This window comes from Ambystoma mexicanum, chromosome 1p, assembly GCF_040938575.1.
Source record: "Ambystoma mexicanum isolate Mex_15411 chromosome 1p, UKY_AmexF1_1, whole genome shotgun sequence".
Lineage (NCBI taxonomy): Eukaryota > Metazoa > Chordata > Amphibia > Caudata > Ambystomatidae > Ambystoma > Ambystoma mexicanum.
In genome coordinates, this window is record NC_090921.1 from 1268707310 (window position 1) to 1268722838 (window position 15529).

At 47.7% G+C, this 15529-nt stretch overlaps 1 long non-coding RNA gene across 1 annotated transcript in view; it reads left to right on the plus strand.

Annotated features, from left to right (window-relative positions):
* Positions 1-13789, plus strand: part of LOC138452805 (uncharacterized) — a 111468-nt gene extending 97679 nt beyond the window's left edge. Inside the window, exon 3 of the long non-coding RNA XR_011260316.1 lies at positions 13652-13789. This is a non-coding gene — a long non-coding RNA (uncharacterized lncRNA). The remainder of the gene's footprint in view (positions 1-13651) is intronic.
* Positions 13790-15529: the final 1740 nt, after the last annotated feature.

A 15529-nucleotide genomic window follows, 5' to 3' on the forward strand; every position in this document is an offset into this window, starting at 1 on the left:
ATGTTGCATCACAGTTGCACACTTGTCAAATACACACACATGCACATGTACACAGTGCAGATACATGCAGCAGGAACCCCCATCCATGTGTGACACCACAACCATGCCAACGTACATACACAGAAATTCAAACATGTGGGCTCCCACACCTGCATTTGCACAGAATGCTTACCAACACATACACCATCGATGTGTCTCACACCTAAGAGGACTCACATGTGGCAGCCTCACGCCCCTGTTCATACACATCCCTACATGGCCCTATGAAAACACATGTGCAACCTGCAACCTGCACACTACTGGCACACCACCACACGCACAGCGTCCAATCATTATACATGTACACTTACCGCTTGACTCCAGACGGGTCTGCCTCTCAAGGACCTGGACGTGGAGCGCTGGGCATATGTGTTCCAGGACCCTCATTTGGTGGTCGGACAGTTGGCCCCGGCGCCCCTTGGCATCCGCTGCCTTCAAGAGGCGCCGGGCCTTGTTGAGGGTCCTGGACCTGAAGTCCTCCCAGCGCTTCTTGACATGTTGTAAGTCGCGGACTACCATCCCCTCCGCGTTGATGGCAGTCACGATGTCCATCCAGATCCTGGTCCATCCTTCATTGTTGGCGCGGGAACTTCCAAAGAGGGCATCAACCAACTTCCCTGGCACTGAAGCTGGTTGGCCCTCTGCCTCTCTGGCTGGGGGTTGCCAGTGGTGCCAGATGGTGTTGTGCCCGACATGGCAACCCCAGAGGCAGGAGTGGGTGGGCAACTGGGTCCTGGGGCTGGGCTGTGGAGCGATGGTATCCCAGTCGGGAGTCTTCGATTCCAGCAGGGGTGGTCACAGCAACTGCACCCCCGGCTGACGTGCAGGCAGCAAATAGCAGGGCATGTGGGCAGCAGGCAGTCAGGCAGCAGCAGATGGCAGGTGGGAGCGTGCTCAGGGCTCTGGGGGGCAGTAATTCCGTCTTCTGGGCAAGAGCGTGGTCTTCCATGTGTTGTTGCATGGCCAGCTTGATACGGAGTGATTTGGCACGTGAAAATCTTGCACGTCAGCGTGTAATTTGAGGAAAGGCCCTTAGCGCAAAAGCGCTTCTGTGACGTGACTCGCGCGGGCGTTTCCCTCGTGACGTGGGCATAGTGGGTCAGCGCGCGTGAAAAAACTGCACGTCCATGTGTGGATGCGTGTAATCAGAGGAAAGGGACTACACGCGTAAGTGACGTGATGCGCGCGGGCGTTTCCATCAACACGGGTGCATGTTCATCGTACATGTCCAAAAACTGCACGTCCGAGTGTCAGCTCGTGTAATTGGAGGAAAGGGCCTTAGCGCGTACACGCGTAAGTGACGCTGTACGTGTGAGCCGCTTTAAAGGGTATGTGTAGGACCCCATTCCCTTGTACATCCTTTACGTGGAGAGCGAGTGGGTGAATTCTGTACTTCTTGTCGGTTCACATGCGATTACTTCACAGCGTTTCAAGTTCGTACTCCCTGTTACCTCTGACAGCGTTCTTTATTTTTTTTGGGCTTGTTTCCTCAAACAGCGTTCACTTCTTCTTTTGTCCTGTCTCCTCAGACAGCGTACAGTTCTTCTTTTGGCGGGGGTGTTGCCTACACGCACACGCACGTTTTTTTCACGTTCTTTTTCCAGGCAGACGGTGAGTCGCGCACGCATTTACCAACTGTGCTTGCCCCATGTGTCGCTTGCCCCTTCAGGGGTCATTGTAGGCTGCGTGTAACACGCGTACGCATGTTTTTGTGTTTCTGGGTGCCACAGCGTAGTGCGGGTTCATTTTTCCACGCACGTGGTCTACGAGGGGTTGTGTGCACGTTACTTTTTGTTTTTGGGGGGTCTGTGCTTTGCGTGACCCGTCATCTTCCCCCAGGGGTCACAGACAGCCTTGCTAGAGCACTAGGGTACAAATTCCATCTAGTACCCTACCCCTTTCACCCCCAATTGCCCAGGGCAATTGTTTACTGCAACTCCCATACGCACAACAACATCAGTGCCATGGTTGGGAGGCGACCAAGCGGTAAGGGAGGCAAAACTGGCTGACCTCCAAAAGGTGGGCATGGTGGACGCGGTAGGAGACGTGGCCATGATTTGCAGGGTGCCCCTACACCCCCATGTGTTTAGGACCAATCAGGGACACCCATGCCCCCCTCCCCCCATGGTTGAGGGAAACGTGGCTGACACCATCCCAGCTCAGCCCTTGTTGGACCAGCCCATTGTGGCAACTGACCCGGCACAGGATGACTCGCAGGCTGAATTCCAGGTCAGCAAGTCTAAGCCACGTGTGCCGGTGCAGGTTGGTGTCAGCAGGCCACGTGGATCTGGGGCAGCAATGTCATCTGCTGCCCCAAGTAAGCAGGGTGGGGTGGCAGCTCTATCCACCCCAGCTCTGAGTCTCCCAGCCTGGACAGTGTCGGTCCTGGTCCATCAAACTGACGTTGCCCCTGCCAACATCACACTTCAGCCAATGCCTGCACCAAGAACTATGGTCATTGTGCGTTCGCACACTCCCAGTATCCAGTCCACCTGCGCTTCTGCCCCTACTGACCAGAGCGGTGCAAGCCACTCAGGCTCTGCTCCACCTTTGAAGAAGAGGAAGAAGGGTGCTCTGGCACTACAGGCTGAGACCCCAGACATGGCTACACAGTCCGGCACATCAAGGAAGCCTAGCTTTACTGACCCCGAACTTGATGCACTTGTGACCTATGTGTCGGCACATAGCCGCGAAATGTTGGTGACTGCAGGGTGCAAGACCACACCTGGTCAACGTAGGGCACACTGGCAGACCATCGCGGACTGCATAAGTGCCCTTGGATTTGTGAGGCGCACAGCTGATGATTGCTACAAGCGGTGGAATGACCTGAAATGTAGAGCAAAGAACAAGCTGGCCTCAAATCATGCCGCTACTCTGGTGACTGGCGGTGCGTCTCCACAAGAGGACAACAAACTCACTGAACATGAGTCTGTTGCTGGGACCTTCGTCACAGAGGAACAGATTCAAGGTGTGGGAGATCTACCTGATTACGACGCATTGTCCGGTGAGTGCCCATGCGTGTGTGTGTGTAATCCATGTGTATGTTGTTTGGGTGACGGGTTCTGATTGAGTGCCAGGTGAGGGTGTGTACTCCTGAGTGTTATGGGTCACCCATTTGCTTCCTCCCATACATTCACGTGCCTTGGATTTGGGTATGACTGTATCCCTTCTGCCCACAGTTGCCAATTAGGCCCACATTAGTGCACTTTACCTTGAACTTTCATCTTGCAACTACATTGTTTAGATTTTGTAAGTGTTCATTCAGGCTGATTGTTTCCACTCTCCCATTTTTACTACGCATTTTTCTGCCCTATTGCAATATATGTGATATGCTTCCGTCATTGTTTACAGCCCACACTGTGCCACTATTTTTACCTGGTTATGTTAATGATTACACCATTCAGGCCGATGGAGTAATGGGCTGCAGACATTTTTTATTAGGGCCTCTTTGCATGTGGAACATGACAGATGTTTCCTGTACTGTTAAAGTGACCAACCATTGATCAGCCCACAATGACTGTATTATTGGACACTGGATGTGTTTCAGTGTGTGGCACATGCATATTCAGCAACACTATTCAGCATTAATCTTCGCATCTTGTCGATGTGACATGGATGTGTGACAGTACTCATTCACTGACATATTGCTGTAGTTTGTAATTTAACATGGCTATGCTACTTGACATCTGTGTGGTGGCATGTGTCATGTATGTGTATTGGACATGCCACTCGCAGCCTGATGTCTGATGCCAATGCTACCCAACATGTTGCAAATGTGTTGCTTTTCCATCTTGCTCTCCCCAGTGTCTGCCTTTTTGACTCCACTTCCAACTCTTTGACAGTGCATGCATGGCAGGGTTATAGTCATGTGGGACATGTGTAAATCATGTACTGGATCTCTGGCTTGTCACGGCCTATGTGTGTGCTATGGTGCTCATGCCTGTTCCATTTGTTGTCTTTCATGTTTTTGCAGGTGATGACGCACTTGATGCTGTTGAGGTTCAGGAGATGGTACAGACCCAGACGGAATCTCAGGCACGACCGGGCACCAGTGGGGGACGTGGTGTGGTGGTGGGTGAAAACCCAATGTTACTGCAGACCATACTGTCCAAGGGTGTCTCTGGGTGCACCTCCCCAGACCTCTGTTCAGGTGCTGAATCGGATGATGAGACTTATGTGCAGTCGCAGATAAGTGTTTCTGGAGGGATTCTGTTCTGTTGAACCCACCTGCTCCAGGGGTAGAACCCTCTATGGGGATGTCAGTGTTGGTAGGTCCGCCTTTGGTGGTTACGGATGCAGGGTCACACTCCACAGCATCTGATCCTGTTCCTGGGCCAGCAGATCAGAGGGGGAATGCAGTCCTGCAGCCTCAGGCACTGCCTGCACAGCAAGGTGCAGATCGCCTTGCCCCAAACAGGTGTGGTGCCCGTCAACGCGGTGGCCGTGCACCACCAGGCAATACTGTATGGGAAAACTCCATATACGGTATGGCAACCCAACAGGCAGCATCAGTAGAAATGATGTCTCAGGCAATGGAGAGGGTGGCCACTTCCATTATCCCCCCTGTAAGGCAGATGGAGCAACAACAGCAGGCAACAGACTCCATTTGCCAATCACACAGGGAAGACATGTTGGCGTCCAACAGGGACCGACGGGCGGCACTGGAGACTCTGCGCGAATCCATATCAATAGAGTCCCAGGGCCACAGGGAAGCCCTGAGGGTAGAACTACATAACCTCAGGCAGACTCTGGTTGAACTTGAGGCTTCCAGTAATTTAAGGGCAGAACAGCAGCTGGAGCAGCTCACATGTTTGCTCTCAGCTGAGCTGCATACAACACGTGAGGAGATCCGGGCATCAAGCGTGGCCATGCGTGCAGAAATGCAGGCAACCCGTGATGTGCTGTATGGGGATCTCCGCACTTTAATCCTCCAGAATCAGACCTTCCAGACCCGCATGCTTGCTGCCATGGAGGACCATACCAGGGCTTTGCGTGGGCTGCCTCCCATAGTGCCACCACCTCCTGATGCAGCAGCAGAGGATGAGCAGAGCGACAGCAGTTCTCCCACAATGGCATAGCTGTGCAGGCCATGAGCCCAAGGAGGTATTTTTTTTTTTTGATACATCCACGCTGGTGGGTGTTGGTGTGCACCCTGTCCTCGAACCTCCTGGGTGGGCTCCCCAACCCCCCTGCCCCCCACATGGCCATTTTTGATTTTTTTTTTTACAGTGTGTTGCCTTGTGTGGCTCCCGTGGGCATCCACTGTATTCCGGCTGGGCACATGCAGGCTGGTCCTGAGTTTGGGTTAGATGCTTGGGTTCATGAGACACACACACCTCCTGCTTCCCGTTTCCATGGGCTTGCAAAGGGTGTGACCAAGTGACAGTGAATTACACAGTGACGTTGGGCTCCCATGAGCTGTGTGGGCAGTCGGTAGTCAATACTGTGTAGACATCCCTAGTGGATATTGTTGTTGTATTGTACACTGCATGGTGTATTGATATGTGCTTGTGCATCCATGTCTTCCTCCTAATTTGCAGGTTCCTTCCTCATGTCTTCACAAGGCCGTCTACTTTGCAGATGCAGTTCATGTTGTATGCAGTACACTGAGACATTTGTGTGGCAGCAACACTTTACAGTTGGAAGGGGTCGATGTGCTGGCGTATTCAGGTTGTAAGACTACCACTACTTGAACTTAGTACCGTCATGTTTTTGCATTTTTCCATGGTGTGTTGCAGCATTGTGTTGGTGGTAAGTATTTGGTAATGTGTGCTGTTAGTTATACATTACTGGGAGCATATTGTGTGTGGGCAGTTTCCATTAGGGACAGTGTACTTTGTGACGCTTGTGTCAGGTCTTGTGCATTGCTTTGTTTGCTTTCACATTGCATGACATGCCATGGTGTGTTTGGTGATGGAGCTGGGGAGGGGTTGGGTGACATGGCGCTTTTCTCATGTTGTATTTAGCATGGGGGTAATGAATTTAGCAGCATAGATGTATGTCTTTTGATGACACAGCATTGGTGGTGTTTGGGTAGGTAGGGATGCACACAATGTAACACTTCCAGGTGACCAATCTCAGGCTTGTATGGTTGTGACAGTTGACTGTCCCATATGTCATCATCATCGATTGTTAGCTGCTATGTGCCAGGGCTGTGTGCACTCCACAGGGGTGTGATTTTATGTGAAGTAATTAGTCACCAGCTGCGTACGGGCTGCCACACCACGTGCCCTTTCCCCTCCCATGTGCAGCGGGCGTGCATGTGGTTGGGGATGTGGGGGCACCACCATGTCCACCGGCAGGCCCCGGCGTGTTGCAACGTTGTGCCGGACACATGCTGCCACTATGATCCTGCACACTACTGGGGGAGCGTATAACAGCTGCCCACCAGAACGGTCAAGGGAGCGAAAGCGTGACTTGAGCACTCCGAATGTGCGCTCCACTATGCCCCGGGTTGCAATATGGGCTGTGTTGTATCTTACCTCGGGTGGCGTGGTGGGGTTCCGAATTGGTGTCAACATGTGGGTGCTCAGAGGGTAGGCATTGTCCCCTGGGGAGGTGGTGATGGGTATCATTAGTGGGGTTGTGACATTACTCAGTATCTGACATGCATGCATGTGCAGTGGCATTAATACTCACCAAGCAGCCATGTATCGCCATGCCGCCCAGCTTCTAGGTCCCGGTTTAGGGTTGACATTCTGTAAATGAAACTGTCATGGGTGGACCCTGGATAGTTGGCATATACTGAGGTGATGATTCCCTTGGCATCACATACCACCTGCAGTTGATGGAATGCCAGTGCTTGCGGTTTCTATAGATGTGCTCAGATGCCCTGGGGGGGACGTAGAGCGACATGGGTGCAATCAATGGCACCTAGCACTTTGGGGAATTGTGCCACACCGTAGAAATCCTGGACGGCAGCCTGCCTTTCTGCAGGTGTTCTGGGCAGGTATATGTGCCTGCGGACTGATGGGCGTGCAGTCATGATAGCCAACACCTGGTGTAGGCAGCGTGACTGCGTGGCCTGTGACACCCCCCCACTATAGCACTTGTCTGCTGAAATGATCCAGTGGCCAAGAAGTGCAGTACATTGAGGACCTTCTCCAGGGGGCTGAGTGCTTGGGAGCACAGGGTGGGTGATGTGAGGTCATCCTCCCACTCACTCACCAGGTCGAGTATTATGTGAGGTGGAAACCTGTACCTCCCGTGCACCTGGTCATCAGGCATCCCAAAAAGGCTGGTTCTGGGTGTAAAAATTCTGGGCCTGACTATCCTCCTCCTCCTCCTGCGGAATCCCACGACCACTGCTGCTAGGAACGGTATGTTCATCTTGGCCTCTGAGCTTGTTTGTTGTTTGCGTGCACTTTTATGCTGCGCGGGTCCACGTATGCCTGCTTCCTGCTGGCGTACGTGTTTCCAGATTAGCGTGTCTTTTTTTTTGGCGCACGCATTAGCCCCGTTCGATTCCATGCATAGGTGTTGTAGACGCGCGTGTGGGCGTTACGTGCATTTGCCTCCTGTACTTCCCCCTGGACGCCCTCATTTTCACACGTTGTTCCCCATTCTGCGTGTTACGCCCCCTGTTCTGCCTACTTTTATTGTGTGCGCTGCGCTTTCGCTGCGTGCTTAGCGCACGCTGTTTGGAGACGTGTGCGCCATCGTGCACCACGCAGAATTTTAGTGCACATCCAGGGATTTACACGCGCACGGACTTCCATGAATCGCTGTGCGTGGGTTTTGCTGCGATTTTCACCCTTGCGCTGCGATTCGCACGCTTTCGCACGCTTCCGCCGAAAATTTCAGCGCACATTAATTCCATGAATCGGCCTGCAAATTAGTAAGGATGAGCTACATAAGCACTGTATTCATGTACTTGTTGGGGATGGGTTTTGAACGAGTACTACAAAATAAACTAACATTGTAATTAAAATGGTTTAATACTAGGAACTATATTAGGTTATAAATTGCATTAGCACCAGGTGATGGGGTATGGTGGCCTCTGAGCCAATTAGTAGGCTCAGAACGGGTAAAGCCCCCGTTCCGAGCCTTCTCGGAGCAGGAGGATGCCAGCTTCCCCTGCCGGGAACGAGGTAAGTGCGCTGCTGCACTCCCCGCACCTCATCCCCCTACCCAACTCCCTTTTCTACATATTTAAACCCCCCACCCACACCCCACTTACCTGGCGCTCCCTTGTCCCTCACCGGCACTGCGAACGCTAGTGTTGCCGGTGCATTCACATCGCAGCAATGGCCACATGGAAAGGGAGAAGGGACTACATATAGTTCCGTTCCTCCTCTTCCAAGGTGGCCATCTTGGATTGTAGTTTTTTTCAAGCTGAGATATGGCGTGTTTGCCATTTCTCAACTTGAAAAAACGATTAGCATCCTGGTATTACATGGAGGGATTCTAATTGCAACAAAACATTTTTTGCAAGGGGGGCATTACCATTATCGTTAAGGCCCCTGCTTCGCACCTACCTGTAACTGACTCCCTGGGGCATTACTTGACCGGTAATGCCGCCCCCCATGCTCAGGGTTTATTGCTTAAGTATTGAAATTCCCATTTCCTCTGAGTTCACGTACCTTTGCAAGTCAGGACCTGTCACAGGACAACACCCCTCCTAGCAGGGCTTCACATACTGGGAGTTCCTAATGATACTCCCGCTTTCGGACACTGACCACCTCCCTCTGCCTTCCCTAGTGGGATGCATGGCATGCCAGAGCCCTTGCTTTCCCATTGTGATGGAGTCAGATTGTTGCCCAGCTCCCATTTTCAAGAACAAACAGAAATGTGCATTCTTCAGTCGCTGCAGGGTATGTAGAGTTCCTTTTGTTTTGTATTACATCCTCATTGTGTATGCACCATGCATCAATGTAAAAGATGCATGGTACCCACACAAAAGTGACCCATGTCACAGAGGCCCATCGTGAAACCTTCAGATATCTGTGTAGGCCAGTTTGCTGCTGTCTCTGCTCCATCCAACGTGCAACACATTTCTCTTCTACCTTTTCTTTCTAAAATCCTGGAAGGAGTAGTTTACTCACAGCTATCGTCTTATCTAGATATACATGCTCTCCTCCCCACTGTTCAATCTGGATTTTGGTCCCTTAACTCTGTGGAAACTGCTCTGAACCATGTTACCAGTTCTCTTTGTTCAGCTCACCAGCCTCTCTACTGGTAATACTAGACAGTTCTGCAGCTTTTGACCCAGTAGATCATTCTATATTTTCTGTCCACTACTTTTTTTCGATAGGACTCTAAGGCATGGTGATTCATGGGTTTTTTTCATGCTTTTCTGGCTGCAAAATGTTCTGTTTCTTTGGCTGGGAATCTGTCTCCTTCTCATCCTCTTTGTCATGGGGGGCCTCAGGGTTCTGCCCTTGGTACCTTGCTCTACTCAATTTACACATCTCCACTTTCTGACATTATCCGATCACTGTTATGCTGATGATTTTCACGTCTTGACTATTGCTCGGCTCTTCTGATTGGTCTTCTGGCACATGCTCTTGCTCCTTTTGGATCTATTTATCAAATTGTCTGTTCGTCTCCTATTTTGCCTTCCTTAATGCTCACCTGTTTCTTCTTCGTTGCTCTCTCTTTTTTGGCTTCCAATACACCTTTGTATTCTTTTTCATTTTCTTTGTATTGTGTACAACTGCACCCATATCCATCCCTATCCCTATCTCCAATCTCTGATCTACAAGTAAAACCGAAAAACTTCACAAATTTGCCAGTTATGGTATGCTAAGCAACCATAACTTTTGCCACCACTGTGCAGCATTGTGCACTGCTAAGACTAACACCCCAGACATCAAAGATGACATCACAAATGTCATTGATGACATCACTGATGACATCACATATCTGGGCCACTTGTTGTTCACTGACATGTCTAGGCCAGGTGGTTTTGTTCACCGACAGTCAGAACATAAAAATTCAAAAGGTGCTATATATCTAGTTGTTAACCGTGTCATATTAAGTACCTTCCTTAGGGTTTGGTTTCAGGTCATGGTGCACATACATGGGGCAATAAGCAGGCCTCACACACACAATTCATTTGTTTACATGAAGATAGACTTGAATGGTATTACCATAACATTTTCTGATGATGCTGTTTCTTTCTTCCTTACTTTAGTTTCCCTGTATGTGCCTCTGATTTGTCTGCATTGTGTATCTTCATATGTATTGTTTGTACGAGCACAAGTGTTGTAAATCATGAATTGTTAGTTAGTTATTACATGTTTAACATGACTCCAAACTCTGATAAGGTAGCATTCATTATTGTACTATCTAAAGTTACAAGATTATAAATGGTGCACTTCTATGGTGCATGCTTTAGCCATTGCCTATGTTTATGTATGATTAAGTTCCGGTGTTAACAACAACACTCCAATACAATGTTGTTTAAATGAGTACATTCTTTAATAGATTAAGTAGTTCATGAGAGGTCGCCCTATCACCCCTGACATCTTGTTACCAACATTATAAACTCAACCCCTTGCAGGGACTTTTCATCAAAATTTATTTCACATGTGATCTCATCAGTGATGCCATCAATGACATTTGTGATGTCATCTTTGATGTCCTGTGTGTTAGTCTTAGCAGTGCACGGTGGTGGCGCAAATTATGGTTGCTTAGCATAACTGTTGAATTCCTGAGGTTTTTCAGTTTTACTTGTAACCATAATGTCCCTTTAACAATGTTTTTTCATTACATTTTATAGGTTTTTATTAGTACAACTTGACCATAACATCCCTTTAACAACGTTTTTTCAGTGAATTTCATAGGCTTTTACTAGTGCGACTTAACCATAACGTTCCTTTAATAATGTTTTTTCAGTGAATTTCATGGGTTTTTCACCAGTGCATGCTATTTTACTACAACTTACTAATATCATACTTACCCCAATATTGCAACATTTTTGCCCAATTTACAAAGTTTCACCTTAAAGCTCTGACATTTCCCACCTTCTAGCATCATTTTTAATACTTCTACACACTTTTTGCAACTTTTTCCACCGTTTTTGCATCCGTTGATCTCCGCGAACGTCTGACATCATCGCAGACCTTCCGGTCAGTGCCACGTGACCATGTACTCGCACGCAGCATGATGACATGTCCGTGAACGCATCCACACTTTGCAATCGCGAATGCGTCCACACTTTGCAATCGGGTCCATGCTTCGAGGACAGTTCGGAACTACATTTTCTGCCGATCTAGAAACTTTCAAGCTCAAAATGTACCCTTGCATAGCTCTTACACCTAAACTTACTCATTATCCATTAACAATCTAGTACAAAGCACATACTTGGAAGAATATTAGCAAAACTGCTATTTATCTTAAAAATGGCATCATCTATTCCCATCCCTCCTCCCCAAGAGCCACCCCCACCACCAGCTGGAGGACCTATACAACAAAAAATGCACAGTATTTGCAAAGACAATGAAGATCACCAAGAACATGAGGTAGAGGAAATGTCTACCTCTAGCACCCAGAGAGAATGATGGGTGTGGCAGTTCTTTGCTACTATTGGGAATGTACCAATAGCTAAAGCTACCAAAGTGAAATGCACTGAGTGCAACTTTGTATTCAGTCGCAGACTACCTGGACAGTACTTCTATGAGACCACCTTCATGCACTGCCACCACCAAATTCAACCACTGCAATGCTCTCAGAAAGGTTGTTCCTTTCTTAGCAAGTAGTAGGCTGTCTTCCTCCACCTCATCTTACTCAACCAATACTGTAACCACACAGCCTACTTCTGTGGAACACAAAATTCCAGCAGCTACCTTGCAAGCAATAAAAGAGGCTGTTGATCCATATCTTTCGAAGACAACAGTCCTCTGTATATACTGCAATATAGCACTCTGCAGGGGCAAGTCATTTCTAAGTGCTTTCGAAGCTGTAATCAAGGAGCAGGAGAAACACTGCCTCTACCATAGAAGTAACACACGCGCAACATCTTCCCCTGTCCACCTGCCCCTCCATATTAGTGTTTGGTGCCTCTTCCCTCGTTTCCGGCCCCACCTTATGTTCTAACCTCTCCTGCAAAAAAAAAGAAAATACCTCAAACGACAACAAAAGGAAGGTTCCTTTAGGAACCACCTTTCACAGTAAAAAAATAGAACAAAGAAGAAATCTTATAGACTCCATCTACTTTACATTTCTCAGTAAAGTACATAGACTCAATAAGATTTTCCAAAATTTCCATTAGCATTTTGTGTTATGCTAATGGTAATAATGTGGCGTTCATCCCCCGTTCCAGGTACTGGAACGGGGGATAATGACCTGGCAGCCCTCATTATCGGCCCAAGCAAAGCAAGGGCAGATAATAAGGGATCAGGACCGTTATCCCCCTTTCCAGCCTCTGCAATGGGGGATGCAGACCATTAGCACCCCGGTTCCCAAAGCGGTAACCCGGGGTGCTAAAATAATTAAGTATTTTCTTCGTACAACGGACACCTGCAGCGTCCCACTGTAGGAAGGAAAATCCTTTTCCAAGATGGCCACCATGGAAAGGGAAGGCGGGGCTCTGTACATAGCCCCTCTTCTCTTTCCATGCAAGCCTGCAGAAGGCGAAAAGATCATATTACCACAAGCACCATTTTTTTCCCCTTTCAAATCTATCTCACTTTTGAATAACTTTGCCACATAGCCGGTCCCAGGTGGACATGGTCACTTTAACCCCATTTATCGTCTCTCGTGGTCGTGGCCAGTAGCCAGATTGTCTGGGTCAAGACCTTATGCCATGACCCAGAAAATCTGGCCACTGCCCATGGCTGTAAACGTATATTTTGCATGAATACCATCTGATAGTAAACATTAGCCTAAGCACATTCGCATCGCACTGTAAATTGCATTTGAATTAACCTGAAATAGGCGGACTACACCGCCATTTTAAGTTATCCACCATTTTGATTAACTCCTGCTTTCTGTCCCATGTTAGAATTTGTGTTTTCGGCTCCAGCAGAGCAAAATGAACTTTGTACTGTGTCAACGTAGATAAACATGCTGAAGCTGCTAAGGTGGATTGTTTGTCCTTCACTAAGGAAACCTTGGAGTTAACCAAGAGCCGTGCTAATCAGTAATTTAGATGCCATCTGTACCAACAGTCTCTTCCCCATTCAAATAGCGAAACAGAATGATGAATAGCTGAACATGTGCTTTTGCAGAAATCTTTGTTTTCGCTCCTTGAAACTAAGCTGACTTTAAACTTAAGAACAAATGGTAGACGTTAGTAAGTTGAATTAGGACTGTTACCTTTGTGTCCAATGTTTGAAAAACATATGAAGTGTTCAGCAGAAAACAACCAACTATTCAAAAATGTTTTAACATGTATTAGTTATGTGGAAAGGCTATGTACCCTAGGTAAATGTGTTACACAAAGAGGGGATGGACGATGTGTTCGGGATTGTGAGAAGAATGTATAAATACTCATGTTTTTTAAATGTCCAGCACGCTCTCATCTCATGGTGTCTGCTTGCACACATTGCGGGGTGTTGAGAGCCAGATAGCTGTTCTGCTCAAATAAAGTGTACTTGTACCTTAGTACTCGTGACTGGTGTATTTCTATTATGTGGTATTAAGCCTCGATGTTCTTTTAATCTTTCAGATGGCACCCGAATAGGGACCCACAGGATTGATGTCACATCGCTAGATGAAGACGAGGCTGCCAGACTGGGATTGGAGAGTGACGTGGGCCCCTGCAAAGTGAGACGCAATTCCTCTGCAGTACTGCACGCCCGAACCCTGGACGGTGAGCAAAGTTTAGTAGGACATAACAATGAGGGTCCCCGTATGGAGGCCTGTTTTGCGAAAACACCAGCCACAGCGATTTGTAATCCGATCAGACCCCTTTGAAATTTGAAATCAGGTGAGTCGTGCCCCGATTCTTAAAAGTTGTGATATTGGTTGCAGTTTTGTTTTTGCAAATACAAACAATGCCAGGTAAAGACAGTGATTTGATATGCCTGGGAAATTGTCATCCTGTTTCAGGGTATTATTCCACAGAGAAAGACAATCTTTGAAACAAGGCCACCTTATGGGTCGCCGGCTTATTTCATGTATTGTAAGTATGGCCTAGGAACTATAGTATTTAATGAAATTTGCCACAGACAGACCAGACATGTTTCCGATCTTCAGTGGCTAGTCTATGGTAATTTTGAAATTGCCCGCCTAGTGCATTTAGAATCTGTATTGTTTAAAAAAAGGCTAGGCCTGCAGCATTTGATGCAGTTAGAGATTGGAGGAAGGAACCTATAAAGCAACTCAGATGTAGAGAAAAGCATGCACGTAGACACATGACGAATGCTGAGAAAGCATTGTTGCATGATCAGCGGGTACAGTCAGAATCCATTAGAAGTATGGATAGGGCTTTTCAATTAGATATGCAAAAGATATATCCCTCTCAGGATTTTCATACATCAGATGAGTTACTTAATAAATTATTGAATGAACGTAGAACTGTTTCAACTGCACCACCTCCTTATGTGCCTCCTCCCGTTATTGTTCCTCCTCTTCCCATTGTTGATCCTCTTTCTCCTGTTGTTGTTCCCCCTCCTGCACCTCCACCCTTGCTGACAGTTGCCGTCCCCATAGCTCCATCTGCACCACCAGCAGTATTGCCTCCGCTATCTATTGACTCTTTGCCAGGTGGTTCTGCTCCACCTGTAGTGGTTGAAGGGGCGGGAGCTGATCCAAGAATAGTGACTAGTGGCATAGTATCTAAAGGCAGAAAGAGAGAATTGTATACGTGGGCTAAAAAGTACATAGAAGAGGGTGATGAATCATCTGTTTTAGTAGCGATTCCTACCCAAAGGGGTATTCCTAAACAGAATATTTTGATAGAACGCATTAAGTTGACATATGGAGCGATTTAACGGACACAATTGCCCCACAGGGGTTGAGGGATTTGAATGTCCTTGCCCGCTCAGGGGACACTGCGGAGAAAGTATATGAGCATGTAGAGAAGGTATTTGAGTTTAAAAGGGAGCTAGATTGATTACAGGAAGATGAAATGGATGCTAATGAATGGCAAGCTTCATATGTGCAGAAGCGATTTCTTCCTCCATTGAAACCAATGAGTGAAGAAATGCTCATTTGTACAAGAGACGCCATTAGATGGATTGCAGATGTTTCAATTTCTCCCATTGAAGTGCATGACACGTTTAGCCAGTATGCTCCGGCAATGGAAAGGAAAGTGTTACAGGTGATGGTAGAGTATCTACAAGATGAATTTATGAAGAGAAAGAAATGTTATCCCGCAGAATTGATGGTTATTTATAAAAGAACATTTTTGCCCGATACTGCTTTGACTACTTTGCCACATGATTTAGCTTTGTTGCTTAATAGACGTTCAGATTTGCCAACTTTACAATTGCCAATGAGGGAGGTTCCGCCAACATTTGTTCCAAAAGTAGAGATTCCAACTAATGCTGCAGCTGGAACACCTGCCACTACTATTGAAGCATATTATATCTCACAGTTTGTC